The following is a 17,671-nucleotide window of genomic DNA, read 5'->3' on the forward strand; positions in this document are numbered from 1 at the left end:
TTTTAATACAGGTTATTTTATGCGTAGACATAGGTGGTTTTCCACAGTTTTAAATTCCCCCTATTCTTTTAACCTGACAGACGAGTACAAGATTTTAGCAAAAACGGTGATTTTATATGATCTGAGTGGTAAGACCGTGCAATATCTTTTAAATAGTAAAAAAACATATAAGGACATAAAGGAAAGTGGTTTTATGGCGCCTGCAGGGAATTTTAATGAAGAAAAAACAAAACAAATATGGAGAATGGTGAATAATAATTCTCTTTTTAATTCCCAGAAGGACCTTGCCTGGAGCTGCGTTCACGAGTGTCTTCCATGCCGGGCATTCCAGCATCGAAGAGGGCTGACCAACTCTGCCGCATGCCCAAGACCAGGATGCCGAGATGACGAGACGATACAACACCTGATGTGGACCTGTTACTTCGCCCAACTTATATGGACTAAAATAAGCCCTCTTCTACGAAAAATCACCCGGATTAAAGAGCTAAAGATGGAAACCGTGCTGTACGGATGCCTGGAGTGCCCCACATGGACCGAGAGGATAATGGCATGGAAGACCATCAACTGCGTGAAGGCAGCTCTATGGAAGGCCCGAAACATTTTACTGTTTAAACATGAGATTTTAACAGTGCAGGACGTTTTATCTATTTGTTTTAGCGAGATGTACGATTATTTTATAATAGATAAAAAGAACTTTCCGATTTTATCCAGAAAATGGCTTTTAAGTGAGTGGAGTTCCATATTGTGATGCCACCAAGTGCCCATTTTATGTGTATGTATATTTGTATTTTTAAAGAGTTTTTGTTTTAGAACATTTTAGGTTTTAAAATGTTCCTAAAGTGCATTTATTTTGTAAAACTCTTGATGTTTCAATAAAGTCACCCCACTAGTTGGGGATGTTAACTCAAAAAAATCTGTTCTTATCAGTTTAATATCTGATACGTCCCCTATCTGGGGACCATATATTAAATGGATTTTTAGAACAGGGAGCTGGAAAAAGAGCTTGCTCTGTCCACTCCGCGCATTGACCTGGTATTGCAGTACCTCCAGGACCGGTGCACCCCCTTTCCTACAGCAGTTTCCAATAGGGAGTTGTACCTGCCTGTGTCTATGAATTAAAAACCCCGGTCAGGTTGGGGCATGCAGTGTGGGCCGAAGCCCACCTGCATTTAATCTGACGTTAGCTCTGCTGTCCAAGGCACTGCAATGGGATACATTTATGTACAGCCGGTGGGTTCCAGGGAGCCACCCATGCTGTGGGTGCACACGGAATTCCCATGGCGGAGTTGTACTTGCCTGTGACTATTTATAAAAAACCGCGGTCTGACTGGGGCATGCAGACACCTTGACAGAATGAATAGTGTGTGGCACATAGGTTCCCCATTGCTATGCCCACGTGTGCAGCTCCAGATGGAGGTGGCACAGGATTGGATTTCTCATTGCTTCTGTACAGCATTGTGGACTATCGCCCCGCCCCTTTTAAAGAGGGTCGCTGCCTAGCCGTGCCAACCCTGTGCAGTGTGTGCCTGCAGTTCCTCTGGCAGACGCACTTATAAATAGACATGAGGGTGGCGTGGCATGAGGGCAGCTGAAGGCTGGGCAGGGACAGTTTGGTGTGCACTGTGGACACTGGGTCGTGGGGGGGGGGTTGGGCAGCATGTAACCCAGGAGAAGTGGCAGCGGAGTGTCATGCAGGCAGTGATTGTGCTTTGTTGGAGGTAGTGTGGTGCTTAGCTAAGGTATGCATTGCTAATGAGGGCTTTTCAGAAGTAAAAGTTGTTGGGGGGGGGGGGGGCCACTCTTGCCGCTATTGTGGCTTAATAGTGGGACCTGGGAACTTGAGATGCAGCCCAACATGTAGCCTCTCGCCTGCCCTAGCCGTTGCTGTGTCGTTCCCATCACTTTCTTGAATTGCCCAGATTTTCACGAACGAAAACCTTAGCGAGCATCGGCGATATACAAAAATGCTCGGGTCGCCCATTGACTTCAATGGGGTTCGTTATTCGAAACGAACCCTCGAGCATCGCGAAAAGTTCGTCTCGAGTAACGCGCACCCGAGCATTTTGGTGCTCGCTCATCTCTAATCGCAACGATTTTCTTTTCATGCAATTTTAGGCAGCAATGCAGTGAGTGTAAAAGTGTATACGGTCAAAGAGTCATAGAATGGTAGAGTTGGAAGGGACCTCCAGGGTCATCGGGTCCAACCCCCTGCTCAGTGCAGGATCACTAAATCATCCCAGGCAGATATTTGTCCAGCCTCTGTTTGAAGACTTCCATTGAAGGAGAACTCACCACCTCCCGTGGCAACCTGTTCCACTCATTGATCCCCCTCACTGTCTAATATCTAATCTGTGTCTCCTGCCTTTCAGTTTCATCCCATTGCTTCTAGTCTTTCCTTGTGCAGATGAGAATAGGGCTGATCCCTCTGCACTGTGACAGCCCTTCAGATATTTGTAGACAGCTATTAAGTCACCTCTCAGCCTTCTCTTCTGCAAGCTAAACATTCCCAGATCCTTTAACCATTCCTCATAGGACATGATTTGCAGACCGTTCACCATCTTGGTAACTCTTCTCTGAACTTGCTCCAGTTTTTCTGTCTTTTTTAAAGTGGGCTGCCCAGAACTGGACACAGTATTCCAGAAGAGGTCTGACTATATTTCCCCCTCTTTCTGTTTGATCATATTTTTCTTCCTTTTAACATGTGTACAAGTTCTGTGTTCATCCATCCTGGTCTCTTTAAATACTTCCCATTCTTCCTTCTTTTAGGGATTGTTAACGATTGTGCTTTGAGAATCATATTTCACAATATTTCCCAACCTACTTAGTCATTTCTGTCCTTAAAGGGGTTGTCCCGCGCCGAAACGTTTTTTTTTTTTTTCAACCCCCCCCCCCCCCCCCGTTTGGCGCGAGACAACCCCGATGCAGGGGTTAAAAAAGAACACCGCACAGCGCTTACCTGAATCCCCGCGCTCCGGTGACTTCTTACTTACCTGCTGAAGATGGCCGCCGGCATCTTCTCCCTCGGTGGACCGCAGGGCTTCTGTGCGGTCCATTGCCGATTCCAGCCTCCTGATTGGCTGGAATCGGCACGTGACGGGGCGGAGCTACACGGAGTCGGCATCCTGCACGAGCGGCCCCATTGAGAAAAGAAGAAGACCCGGACTGCGCAAGCGCGTCTAATTTGGCCATTAGACGCCGAAAATTAGACGGCACCATGGGAACGAGGACGCTAGCAACGGAACAGGTAATTGAAAAACTTCTTATAACTTCTGTATGGCTCATAATTAATGCACAATGTACATTACAAAGTGCATTAATATGGCCATACAGAAGTGTATAGACCCACTTGCTGCCGCGGGACAACCCCTTTAAGAACATCCAGCCGTTGGATTCTTCCTACCCTCTTTCTGAGTTCAATAAAATCTGCCTTTCTAAAATCCAACCTTGAGGTCTGAGTTTTCTCAGGTCTTCATCCCCTTTTTATCCAAAATTCAATGATAACATGATCGCTGTCTCCTATGGTCCCAGCCAACCTTCCTTCCGCAACCATTCCCTCCCTGTTGGTAAGAATTAGGTCCATGGTAGCAGATCCCCTTGTTTTCTCTTCTACCTTTGGAAGATAAAGTTGTCAGCAAGAGCGGATAAGAATGTGTTGGATCCATTACTTTTACCTGAGATTCCCAACAAATGTCCGGATAGTTCTAATCTCCCGTGATCACTATATCATGCTTTTTTGAGAGCTTGGCCATCTGATGTAGAAAGAGTTCCTCCATATCATCTGCTCGTCCAGGTGGCCTATAGTAAATGCCTACAATGGTGTCCTTTCTGTTGTTCTCTCCTTGTATTCTTACCCAAACAGTTTCTACAGAACTCCCAGACTCTGAAGCTTGAATCTCTGTAGAGATGAATGTTTTCCTAACATACAACACAACACCTCCTGCCCTTTTTAATAAGGTCTATTTCTTACTGGTCATGTGAAGGAGGCCTTATACAGTGAAGCCGGTGGCACATGGGTGTATTTGCACACAATACACAGATTATAGAAGCTATTGATTTCAATGGGTTTGTTCACATGCATGTATTTTTCCTGAGGATTTTAGTTGAAGAATAAACCAGCGCACCGTGCTCTATTCTCCTGCACATGTGCACAGCAAAAGGTCTCATAGAAGTGAGATAGAGGGTACATAAATGTACGCGAAATATGCTAGGAGATGCGTGAAACACTGCGCAATTGTGCAGGAAAAAGAGCACCTCTGGAACGCGGGCAGAAAAAGCATCTTTAATTCTGTAGGAACACTACACTGGTGCACATAGGCTTATATGACGCTGGCATAAATGACATCTTCACTACATCCTGTGCTCAGTAGGATTACATTTGTATCCAATTTATATAGTTTTGTAACATTTTATTACTTTTGCACAATAAAAACAATTTAAAAATGGTGTCACTGCATTCAAAGATCCGGAACATTTGTGTTTTTCTGTCTACAGAGCTGGACCAATGACTGACTACTATAATTGGCACAAATATAAAAGCAAACAATTGCAATAAAAGGTACGGCCTCCTCCACCCCTTAATAGCCGGCCATCTCTCACCTTATTTCCCCATCGCCGGTGACAAAACTAAACAATGTCATAGAAGAGGGAGAAATATGAAATTACACTCACCAGTAGTCAGCGGTAAATGTAATTGTAGCATTAATATATTATGAAGTCTATGTATACGGTGACACTATACATAGAGTATCATAATATCATCCTATATTGGGCATGTGGTGCGTCTGACATGGTCAGGCACATCCTAATACCATACATAGAAAGAAAAAAAAAGGGTCCGGCCTCCTCCACCCCTTAATAGCCGGCCATCTCTCTCCTTATTTCCCCGTCATCGATGACAATACTAATAGATGTCATAGAGGAGGGGGAAATATAAAATTACACTCACCAGTAGTCACTGGTAAATGTAATTGTATTTTTAGTCATTTATGGAGTATATATAAAGTGTAACACTATATATATAGTACCATAATACCAACGCACTCTGCGCATGCGGTGCGTCTGACATGGTCAGGCACATCCTCACACCATACATATTAAAAGAAAAACAAAGGTATACCACCTGTATGCCAGATGTAGACATTCTGGCAGTAATCATCCAGCTCGGTCTGATGGAATTGCTGGGCTGCTCCTGATGACATCATCGGTGTTCTTCTGCTTCTCTTGATGGTCTTCTTCTCTGGATGGTCTTCTTGGGGCTTATGAGATCTTGCTCTGATGATCTTAAAGAGCCGGTGTGCTGTCCAGGGTTTTCCAGTTAGTGCTGACAAATGAAAACCCTGTGAATAAGGCCTGGTGGTCTGCCGATATGGCCGAGTGGTGGGCTTCTGCTGCCTCCATCCTCTCGAGATTAAATGGTCGGGAGCCTCGCCGGATGTTGTTTGACTATAAGAAGAGGAAGCATAGGGATTTAGCTGGTATGATAACTTCTCATGACAGCACTGGATTACAGTTCAAAAAAACAAACTAATTCCTGTATAAAAATTCATCACCCTAAGGGCAAAGTCAGACGAGCGTTTTTTTTTGCTTGCGCCTATGTGCACAAAAAAAGGCATGTCTGATAGAGCCAGTGGCTCCCTATGATTTGTTCACATGTCCGTCTTTTACAGGCGCAAAATACTCATACTTGTAAAAGATAGGACATCCGTGCCCTGGGTGGGTCCGTGCGATGCAGAAAGATTCCCCACGGAGAGTCCCCTTATCACTGAACACTGTGAGAGCACTGTCACAGTGTTCAGTGACAAGGGGACTCCCTGTGGGGATGAAGCTGTCACAGCTGTGGCAAAGTACCATGATGCCATCCCATTGCTTTCAATGGGGCCGTTGCTACTGCCGCTGGCCCCATTGAAAGCAATGTGATGCAGTCAACCCCCACAGTGACTTTCGGGGAAGGGCTTGAAACAGAAGCTGCTGTAAAAAAAAAAGTGTATGTATATATATATATATATATATATATATATATATATATATATACACACACATCACCTCTCTGCTGCTGTGCAGCTCTGGCGCATGTTCTCGCTGACAAGGAAGCTCATAAAGGTGATATTAGGGCTACAGCCCACGTCTAGCACCATAGTGAGGCATAGACATATACAGTATATAGACCAAGGAAGCTCATAAAGGTGATATTAGGGCTACAGCCCATGTCTAGCACCATAGTGAGGCTTAGACATATACAGTATATAGACCAAGGAAGCTCATAAAGGTGATATTAGGGCTACAGCCCACGTCTAGCACCATAGTGAGGCATAGACATATATAGTATATACACCAAGGAAGCTCATAAAGGTGATATTAGTGCTACAGCCCACGTCTAGCACCATAGTGAGGCATAGACATATACAGTATATAGACCCAGGAAGCTCATAAAGGTGATATTAGGGCTACAGCCCATGTCTAGCACCATAGTGAGGCTTAGACATATACAGTATATAGACCAAGGAAGCTCATAAAGGTGATATTAGGGCTACAGCCCACGTCTAGCACCATAGTGAGGCTTAGACATATACAGTATATACACCAAGGAAGCTCATAAAGGTGATATTAGGGCTACAGCCCATGTCTAGCACCATAGTGAGGCATAGACATATACAGTATATACACCAAGGAAGCTCATAAAGGTGATATTAGGGCTATAGCCCACGTCTAGCACCATAGTGAGGCATAGACATATACAGTATATAGTCCAAAGAAGCTCATAAAGGTGATATTAGGGCTACAGCCCATGTCTAGCACCATAGTGAGGCATAGACATATACAGTATATACACCAAGGAAGCTCATAAAGGTGATATTAGGGCTACAGCCCACGTCTAGCACCATAGTGAGGCATAGACATATACAGTATATAGACCAAGGAAGCTCATAAAGGTGATATTAGGGCTACAGCCCACGTCTAGCACCATAGTGAGTCATAGACATATACAGTATATAGACCAAGGAAGCTCATAAAGGTGATATTAGGGCTACAGCCCACGTCTAGCACCATAGTGAGGCATAGACATATACAGTATATAGTCCAAAGAAGCTCATAAAGGTGATATTAGGGCTACAGCCCACGTCTAGCACCATAGTGAGGCATAGACATATACAGTATATAGACCAAGGAAGCTCATAAAGGTGATATTAGGGCTACAGCCCACGTCTAGCACCATAGTGAGGCATAGACATATACAGTATATAGTCCAAAGAAGCTCATAAAGGTGATATTAGGGCTACAGCCCACGTCTAGCACCATAGTGAGGCATAGACATATACAGTATATAGACCAAGGAAGCTCATAAAGGTGATATTAGGGCTACAGCCCACATCTAGCACCATAGTGAGGCTTAGACATATACAGTATATAGTCCAAGGAAGCTCATAAAGGTGATATTAGGGCTACAGCCCACGTCTAGCACCATAGTGAGGCTTAGACATATACAGTATATAGACCAAGGAAGTGCATAAAGGTGATATTAGGGCTACAGCCCACGTCTAGCACCATAGTGAGGCATAGACATATACAGTATATACACCAAGGAAGCTCATAAAGGTGATATTAGGGCTACAGCCCACGTCTAGCACCATAGTGAGGCTTAGACATATACAGTATATACACCAAGGAAGCTCATAAAGGTGATATTAGGGCTACAGCCCACGTCTAGCACCATAGTGAGGCATAGACATATACAGTATATACACCAAGGAAGCTCATAAAGGTGATATTAGGGCTACAGCCCATGTCTAGCACCATAGTGAGGCTTAGACATATACAGTATATACACCAAGGAAGTTCATAAAGGTGATATTAGGGCTACAGCCCACGTCTAGCACCATAGTGAGGCTTAGACATATACAGTATATACACCAAGGAAGCTCATAAAGGTGATATTAGGGCTACAGCCCACGTCTAGCACCATAGTGAGGCATAGACATATACAGTATATACACCAAGGAAGCTCATAAAGGTGATATTAGGCCTACAGCCCATGTCTAGCACCATAGTGAGGCATAGACATATACAGTATATACACCAAGGAAGCTCATAAAGGTGATATTAGGGCTACAGCCCACGTCTAGCACCATAGTGAGGCTTAGCCATCTCCTATTAGTACTACTATGACGTTAGAACATACCAAGCTGAACCAATACAATTTCTGCTTATACTTACTGGTACAGGGATGTGTGGTGGTCGCATCCGCAGGGCTTCTACCAAGTCCCAATTGATATGCTGGAAAAACCTCTGGGCTCTGATGTCACCGTGGACCCCTAAGCGCGTCGTAGGATCTTCCCGGAGGAGCTAAAAATGAAAAAATACAATCTAGTAATTTGAACTATTATTACTGTCCTGGTCTAGTATAACATGTATTACATAGAGAATATATTCACCTTCTTGATGATGTTCTTCGCCTCGATGTTGGAGGCATTAAATCGTCCTCGATGGTACTTGGACCTGCTGGTAACCATGATATTAAGAATGATACCTAAGGCATACCAGTCGATGGCAGCATTGTACTCCTCCCCGCTCAGCATCTCAGGAGCCATGAAGCCCGGTGTTCCAGCATATCCGGAGGCTGTGCGGTCTCCATAGATGTCCTCGATGGCCAACCCGAAGTCGGCGATCTTTAGATGGCCCGCTGAAGTCACCAGGATGTTATCCGGCTTGAGATCTCTGTGAAGTAGAGGAAACAATGGTTTATTCCCATTCATACTGCTAAGAGGGAATCTGTCCCATTAGCTGATTTACTGTATAAATATATGAAGATGTTACCTAATGTGGGCACAAACATCCAGAACTAATATATCTAAGTATGTTTTATATCAGATTCCAAACCATCTACTATAATATAATCTGGGATTACAGACCCGGCCTGAGTCCATTCCACCTAAAAAAGACAAGAATATATTTACCGGTGGACGATGCCCTTCGCATGCAGGTGTTGGATACCGCATACAAGTTCCGCTGCGTAGAAACTGGCACGAAGGGGAGAGAAGAGAATTAGTATCTGGAGGCTGACAGAAAGCTCTAAAAACCACATAGTACAGAAGAGCAGAATATCCACCATGTGAGGTTATTACTATAGACTGCAGGGATCACACATCTCATTCTTCATGCTACATGTTCTCTAATCCTATCTTATTCTGCATACTACAAACATGGGGATAAGGACTCCTGCACAGGGCAGCGCCATATGTGTTTGTGTTATAGATCAGTGGGCTCTCTGTGCGACACCCTATAGAGCCTTGACAAGATATATCATCCACCGGAGCAATGCAATATAATGTTACATGCGGTGGAGCATGGAACTATTTTTTTTTTTCTTTTTGCAGATTAATGGCCGCCAAACAGTGCCGATATACAAGAACAGCCATTTCCCTGCTTTAGGTGCAGTCCTATGCAAGCACTGTGTGACTTAGAGTTATGTATAAGAGATGCTGCTATTACAATGTGAGATCCATGATCTACAGGTTCAGACCATATAGAGAGTAATAAGCCTAGAATTGGATAAAAGTCTTTTAACAAAGTGTTTCAGTACTAACATCCACTGACGTAACTATATATTCTCTTCTCCATATAGGGAGTCCAGTACTATGAATAAAGCATTATATTTGGGGGCCCTGTTACAGGTTTTACATTGGGGCCCAGGAGCTTTAAGTTACACCTCTGCATTAGGGAGTTAAGAGAAGTTGGGTGGCCCCAAGATTAACTTTTGCACCCGGGCCCATGAGCCTTTAGCTACGCCCCTGCTAACATCCTATAGATGGAGAGTATAGCTGCAGCTTCTGAGTATAACACTCTATTCTATGTACAGTCCCTTAATGAATGGAGTCCATCATTGGAGCTTGTATGTGGGCAGTAAGGCTAACAATCTAAAGGTTCCTTTACACAGCACTACTATAGGTTACATAAGCGCCCAACAGCCATTCCATGAAGAGCCGCCCAACTATCGCCCCTGTGCTTCACAAGCAGTGATAGTCGTTCTGTGAATGGAGGCTGAGTGGTTGAAGATCATGCTGACCCGCCGCCTACATTCACAGTAAACAGGCAGTCATGCATTGTAGAACGATTGCCTGTTTACACGGCCGATAGTCGCTTGGTTTTTAGTTCTGCTAAGTGACTCTGACCAGTGATCGATTTCTCGCTCCATACCCAGTACACGGGACGGCTATTGCCTGAATTTGCTGCTTCCAGCGATAATTGCCCCGTGTAAGGGTAACTTCACTCATGTACTGTCCTCTATATGTATAACCTACAGGGAGATGTTTATTAGCTTACGACTACATTACCGTGCACAGGGGCTGTCGAGACACCCCTTCCGCTGTAGAAGTTCATCGAAGTCTCCGCAGTTGATGTACTCCATTCCGAGCAGCACCAGGTCCTGCCATACAGAAGAGCGATACAAGAATGTGAATGTCTAGGATCAAGTTACCAAATGATTGCAGCGTCTTCATTCTATACAGACAGGAACTATCAGAGGTTGATCCAGGGATTATTCTGACCGCCATTATGGAGTCGGGAAGGGATTTTCCCCCCGAAAGGGCTAATTGGCTTCTGCCTCTTGGGATTATTTGCCTTCCTCTGGATCAACAAGGCTGACCTAGATGGACATTGTCTTCCTTCAGCCTCACATACTATGTTATACGGAGGCCATTCTCAGTTATTTCTCCATCATAGATGTAGACTATATGACGACGGGGGGATGGGACAGTTACATGTATGATGGATCAGTAAGCTCAGTACTGGTGATAATAAGGCTGCAGCCCGGCCCCAGACACAGGAGAGGTGTAGCTTATACCTCATACAGCAGCCGTTCTCCATCTAGTTTCACTAATAATCTACATATAAGGTTTTCATGTTTGCATCATAGAGAAGACGCCATCTCAGTCGCGGTGGCATCCAGAGACTATTTACAAACCGTTTGCCTACATTCACATATTTTTTACACAAAACCCTTTTCCTTTAACCCCTGAAGGACCGGACACTTTTCATATTTTTATTCTCACTTCTTCATCCCTATTCTCATTACATACATTTTTTTCGCCATATGAGGGCTTCTTATGTTGCGAGACGAGTTGTGTTTTTAATGGTATCATTTAGTCTACTATATAATGTATGGGAACATTTTTACATTAGTAAGTGTGGTGAAATGATAAAACGCACTGATGCCATTATCCTGCAGATCTCACTGTGACACAACGTTATTCTGTGGGTCGGTACGATTATGGCGATTAGCAAGCTTATATAGTTTTTATTACGTTTTACTACTTTTAACCTGGAATATTAAATTTTCAAAATCCTTGGCACCAGAGGGATATTAATTTAATTTCTTTTATGGCAACCAAACTGTACTGATCTTTCATTGGCTGCAGTTGTCATGTGGTTTCCTGTGACATCATCTGTCACAACCATCACCGGGAATGCAGCGGGCTCCAGGGCTGGATCCCAGGGGCTGCAGAGGGGTAAGTATATCACAATTTATTGTTTTAATACAGGGGGTCTTATTGAAGAGGAGTTGTTCAGTAACTGGGCAACCCCTTTAATTTCAAGTGACACAAGCTGCCATTCAGCATGCTATGTGAGAGACAGTTACAAACTAATTCCAATGAGAGCAGCCTGTATTGTAGAAAGGGGGGTCTGAAGACCCCCAGCTTAGGAGCCTGGTTGCAAATAGTAACTATTCAATACCATGATGCTCTGAAAATAAGACCCTGTCTTATAATAATGTTTGCCCCAAAAGAGGCACAGGGTTTTCTTTTCGGGGAATGTCTTATTAATACTAAGCTAGTTGCCATGGTCCGGGTTCCTCCCGATGGTCTGCAAAGTTCCGTAGCTCCGCTAGGCTTCCTGCACTCCTTGGCCGCTGACAGATCCTGTCACTTCCTGTTTGCAGCGTTCATAAATCCCGCCTCCAGGAAGCGATGGCTCTGATTAGCCAGCGAGCACTGCTGTCAGCCAATCACTGCCGTACTTGCTGAACCAACGTGACGGCTGGTGAGTTCAGACGCTGTGGAGTTTCAGCTACAGAATGTGCACCGACATTCCCCAACAATGTGCAGTACAATGTAAATGAGAGGGCTTTTAACAAACCCCATTCACTAACAATGGAAACAACCTGCAGTGGAGGATAGTCATGCAGCATGCGTCATCGGTCACAGGAAAGGGATGGATCTTCATTGTGGATTTCATTCAAGGCAATGAGTGACGTCCGCAGTGAAAATCAGCAGATTGACTCCCCGATGTTTGCACATACCCCTGTGGTTTGCTTCTATGTTTGTATTAGGTTTTAAGTGGTTCAATTTGTGTCTCTAGAACTTTGATTAGAGTTCTTGCACATGTGTAGCACCCAGTTTTGGTATTTTCGGTTGTGCTTGTTACTGTTGTTCACCTCGACATCCATAGACTCACGGCTCCCATATCCCTGTACTGATATACTAGGACATTAATAAGCACAGCATTGTACACCTACAAACTCAATAGCGGGCATTCATTATAATAAAGGTATTGTATATTTAACGGCCCCTGAGTGTAAAGTGGGGCCCATTGTGACTATTGCTATGTCAGCCCAAGATCTCGGTGTATGGAAATGTCTTACTGTGGCACAGCTCACAGATACTTTGTATCACTACAGCATCAGGTACATATACTGGTATTTGTTCATTTGGAAGTAGTCATAAATGTACCTTTGTCTGGAAAGCAAATTGTCCATGTAGAAGAAAGGGGCTGCCAGATGCAAGTTGTAGCACCCGCCGCTCCACCATCACGCGGTCCTCTCCTTCGGTAAGCAGGCTTCTCTTGGCGATGACTTTCACAGCAAACTTCTGCCGAGTAGAGTTGTCTTCTGCCAGCACCACCTAGAAAAATAGTCATTTATGAAGAGGACAAATAGAGCAAAAATCCAAAACTAATCTGAAGGTTGGATTCACAGTGCAGGTTTGCAGTGCGGATTCTTCAGCGCAGCTCCATAGCAATCTACAGTACAATGCATCTGGATGGAGATCTGTGTAACAGTAGGGAATTACATGTTATGTAGTAATATTAATGCTGTGTGCAGAGCAAGAAACATGTGAGGAGAAGACGCATTGTAGTTCCATCTTACTAACAGGGTCTCACACAATGATCATGCAGCTTTGTCATCATCAGCCTCTTGTAGGATTCTACTATATTAGAAGTATCGCACGCGCTCTGGACTTTACATTGTGGACCGTTGGAGAAGCCAAAGTATAGAACCTCTTGCATCAGAACAATAAAGCAGAAGAGCCTGAACACATCACTTCAGTGTTTTGCGCTCTTCTCTGATGCATCGTATACATTATATATACGATTAGATATACGTGATGGATAAGGCTATGATCCCCCTTGAATATCATCTGAATGAAGTAATTACTGTAACAATCCACAGATAAAAATCCATATGGAAAAATGTGCATGTTGTGGATTTTCAATCCTCATGTTTCAGAAATCTGTGACCTTTCTCCAGTTTTCACCCACTTAAAGGGGTTGTCCCGCGCCAAAACGGGTTTTTTTTTTTCAAGATCCCCCCCCCGTTCGGCGCGAGACAACCCCGATGCAGGGGTTAAAAAAAGAACACCGGAGAGTGCTTACCTGAATCCCCGCGCTCCGGTGACTTCTTACTTACCTGCTGAAGATGGCCGCCGGGATCCTCTCCCTCGGTGGACCGCAGGGCTTCTGTGCGGTCCATTGCCGATTCCAGCCTCCTGATTGGCTGGAATCGGCACGTGACGGGGCGGAGCTACACGGAGCTACACGGAGCCCCATTCAGAAAAGAAAAAGACCCGGACTGCGCAAGCGCGGCTAATTTGGCCATTAGACGGCGAAAATTAGTCGGCTCCATGGAAACGAGGATGCTAGCAACGGAGCAGGTAAGTGAAAAACTTCTTATAACTTCTGTATGGCTCATAATTAATGCACAATGTACATTACAAAGTGCATTAATATGGCCATACAGAAGTGTATAGACCCACTTGCTGCCGCGGGACAACCCCTTTAATGTACTGTATACAGTGTGGATGCACCTGTGATTCCACTGCACAACCTGTTTCACATTCCAGGTACTGTATATGCCGTGTGCAGGCACATCCTAATGCCATATATACATGTGAAAGTCAGTCCGTCCAATAGTCCAATCCATATTTCAGCCCCATTTGTGGTGGCATTCTCAATATAATACGTGTGCTATAATACAAATATTTGTTAACCCCTTAAAAGGGTTGTTGGAGAGTTTTACTATTAGTAGAAGAGCAGATAGCGCTGTGAACATTGTAGCAGCCTGGGTTGGTACTGCAGACAGTGAATTCAATGGGAGCTTTGCCTGCAGTACCAACCCAGGCCTCTGTATTATGGACAGCGCTGTCTGCTTCCGGCACTGCCAGCAGGCCAAGTCATTAGCTGTATTTACTGCATAGCAGGAGTTTGGGGTTTATATTATGTCTGTATAACTTTTTATTCATATATTTTTGGGGGGTGAGACCTAGAAATGTCAGCATTGTTTTTTGGGTTTTGTTTTTACTGACTTTACTATGCAGCATAAATCCCTTGAGAACATTATACTCCGGCTCAGCATGATTAGAGCAATACCAAATTTATACAGTCCTAATGTTTTACTACTTTTGTAAAGAGGGGCATACATTGAACTCACAGGGCCCCACAGCAGAACTCAGAATTAAATTAGGGACAGCATATCTATAACAGCGGCTCAGCTCTAGTATACCTCTAATACAATCACATCATAGAGACGTTAGATTCTACACTGTGATAGTGATTACAGTGCTGTTACCTCCAGTGATCACATGTGACATCTCCTCTGATTGATGACTTCTGCTTTGGTTTTTGTTCTTTGTCTGGGTCCAGAATTCCACTAAGATTTCTTCTTTCCAAGATTCATCCCTGCACACTCCCCATCCTACCACTAGCTCTCACTATCTCTCCATAGTATTGGTGTCTCCTCTGTGGCCCCAGAAAGTACCGCTGTGCCCTCAGTGTGTCCCTACAGACTACTGGTGTCCCCTCTGCAGTGCAACAAACTACTGATGTCCCTTCTGTGTCTTCCCTTTCCCCTGAATGTCCGACTAGCAGGTGCAGCATAAATCTCTTTGTAACCTGCTGGTAGGGGGCGCTGCTCTCTCAGGCTTCTTATACACAGCTGAGCGCGATATCAAGTCATGAAACCCAGACTGATATCGCACTTATCAGCGTGTGATTCAACCAAGGACCCGAGGCGTTTTTCTTTGGAAACGCCTCCCATCACTTCAGGTAGAGTGCAGGAAGGAGGTGGAGAGGAGAAGGCGGCTTCTACACTGACGGATCAGGATCCAGACCAGCAGGAATGTAAGTTCCAGACTTGTGAAGGGGAAGGGATGTCCGCAGACGTAACCGCTCATCTCTAGTTATAAATATTAGTGGAAAAATGGGTAAACCAGAAATAGTCAAGAGAAATCACACTGGCATGTTCATGTCAGGAATGCCAACCACACTTTATAGATATGTTGTAGTGTGATTCATATAGAACCATTGCAGTGGTAGGTGTATATTAATACTTACCAACTGGCCTGAAATGTTCGGGAGAATCTAGGAAGAGAAGGCAAATCACCCGGGCACCGAACCTATGAATTACACTCGCCTCTCTCCCTCTGCACCCCTCTTCATTGTTGGGCATTGCTGGCAAGTGAAATGAAGTGCAAAGAAGGAGAGAAGAAAATAACGACCGGTCCGGGGCTTGTATTCAGGTCTGTATAAGGTCTGTGTGATGTCAGAATAAAGCAGGGGAGGGGTGACGGCTAGTCTGGTGGTCTGTATAGAAACACAGAAGACCACATGGTCCATGTCTACCATTGTAATATTTCCTTATCATTACTCTTTAAATGGGTCCTATAGACTGTATTAAGTCAGTTCTGGTCTAGGGTTTGTACTAAGTAGGGTCTGATCTGATATTTGTATTCATTCCCTAAGGGGTTTTCTGTTCTTTTTTGACTGATGACCTTTTCCCTAGATAGGACATCAGTACCATAGTTGATGGATGGGCATCTGCTGATCTGGACCCCTGTCCATCAGCTGATCGTCCGGCCCACTGTCCGGTATAGTAGGCTGGATGTTGTGATCACTGGTCAGAGGAGGAAGTCTGATCTCGGAACATGAAATGTAGGAGCAGCGTGGTGCCATTGATTTCAAGCCAGCGCTCGGCCTACAACCATTTAACTTATGATGAACTATCCATAGAATGGGTCATCAGTTTAAAAAGTGCAGAAAACCCCTTTAGTGACGAGTCCCCTTAAAGCTATAATGACAAACCATTTCCAATTTTTTTCATTGCCCATTCCTAGAGCCATAACATTCAAATTTCTCCATCCCCATAGCCGTACTAGGGCTTGTTTTTTGCATACATGTATTATATAACTTTTATTAACATTTTTTGGGGGAGGGTTGAGAAAAAAATCAGACATTTCACCATTGTCTTTTGGATTTCACTTGTCAGGTCAAGCATGCAGAATAAATATTGTGATACATTATTCTCTGGGTCCGCACGATTCTGGCGATACCAGAATTTTTTGTGTTTTGCTATATTTGTACAGTATAAAGTCTTTCACGTTTCTGTCGTCACCTCCCAAGAGCCATAGTGTTTTTATTTTACCACCAACCGAGCTCTATGAGAGCTTATTCTTTTGCAGAGGATCTTTAGGGCTCAGTCAGACGGCGTATTTTGCTGCACATCTTATTTGCATTTGCGATCTGCATCTATTAGAACCAATGCTTTTCAATGGCAGCGGTCACATGTCTGATTTTTACCAGCGCACAAAAATGTGCAGCGGTAAATCTAGGGCAGCGGATCTTAAAACGCAAATAACTACAGTATTCAGGATTTTTTGGATGTGAAACTCTTGAATGATGTATCCAGGGGTTTCACCTGTGGCCAATGAGGCCAGCGGCGGCCCCACTGACATACAGAGAAGATCGCGATCCTCTGTTATAGCTGTGACAGCTGTGGCTGAGGATTTCATCATCATCACTGAACACTGTGACAGCTGTGGCAGAGGACCACAATGCTATCCCAATGCCGTCACAGTGTTCAGTGATGAGGGGACTCCCTGCGAGGATGAACAAATCCTCGGCCACAGCTGTCACAGGACTGCCATCTTCTCTGTATGTCATGGGGCTGGGTCTGCTGCTGCTGCCGCTGACCCCATTGACCACAATGTGAAACCCCTGGATGTGACAGCATCCAAGGAATCCCCTGCTGCAGCTGTCACAGCTGCAGCAGGGGATAGCGGGCAGCGCACTTTAGGTGTGCATAAATGCAGCCAAGTGCATTTTCTCAGTGTGATGCCCGCTTTGGTCACGCAAATATTTGTGCATTTGGGTTTTGCGCAAAACAATGCGCAGCAATCAAACGCCCGTCTGACTGAGCCCTCAGTCTTCATTTATCTCATTTTTGGGAAAGATAATCACTTTTTCTTACGCTTTTTCTAGAATTGTAATTAATAAAATCTGCAATTCTTCTTTTTTTTTAAGCTCTTCACAATATGTCAAACCATTATATTGTGCAAACATAATGCCATTTTCAATAAATCCCTGTGAGTATTACTTATTGGTGCGAGTCAATATGCAATATGTGTGT

The 17,671-nt window shown here is 44.3% G+C and overlaps 1 non-coding gene across 1 annotated transcript; it reads left to right on the forward strand.

Annotated features, from left to right (window-relative positions):
• Nucleotides 1-882: 882 nt before the first annotated feature.
• On the forward strand, nt 883-1,066 carry LOC136574005 (U2 spliceosomal RNA). The gene has a single exon (XR_010786186.1). It is a non-coding gene; the product is annotated as a U2 spliceosomal RNA (small nuclear RNA).
• The last annotated feature ends 16,605 nt before the right edge of the window (nt 1,067-17,671 follow it).

Source organism: Eleutherodactylus coqui, chromosome 7 (assembly GCF_035609145.1).
Source record: "Eleutherodactylus coqui strain aEleCoq1 chromosome 7, aEleCoq1.hap1, whole genome shotgun sequence".
NCBI classification, from domain to species: domain Eukaryota; kingdom Metazoa; phylum Chordata; class Amphibia; order Anura; family Eleutherodactylidae; genus Eleutherodactylus; species Eleutherodactylus coqui.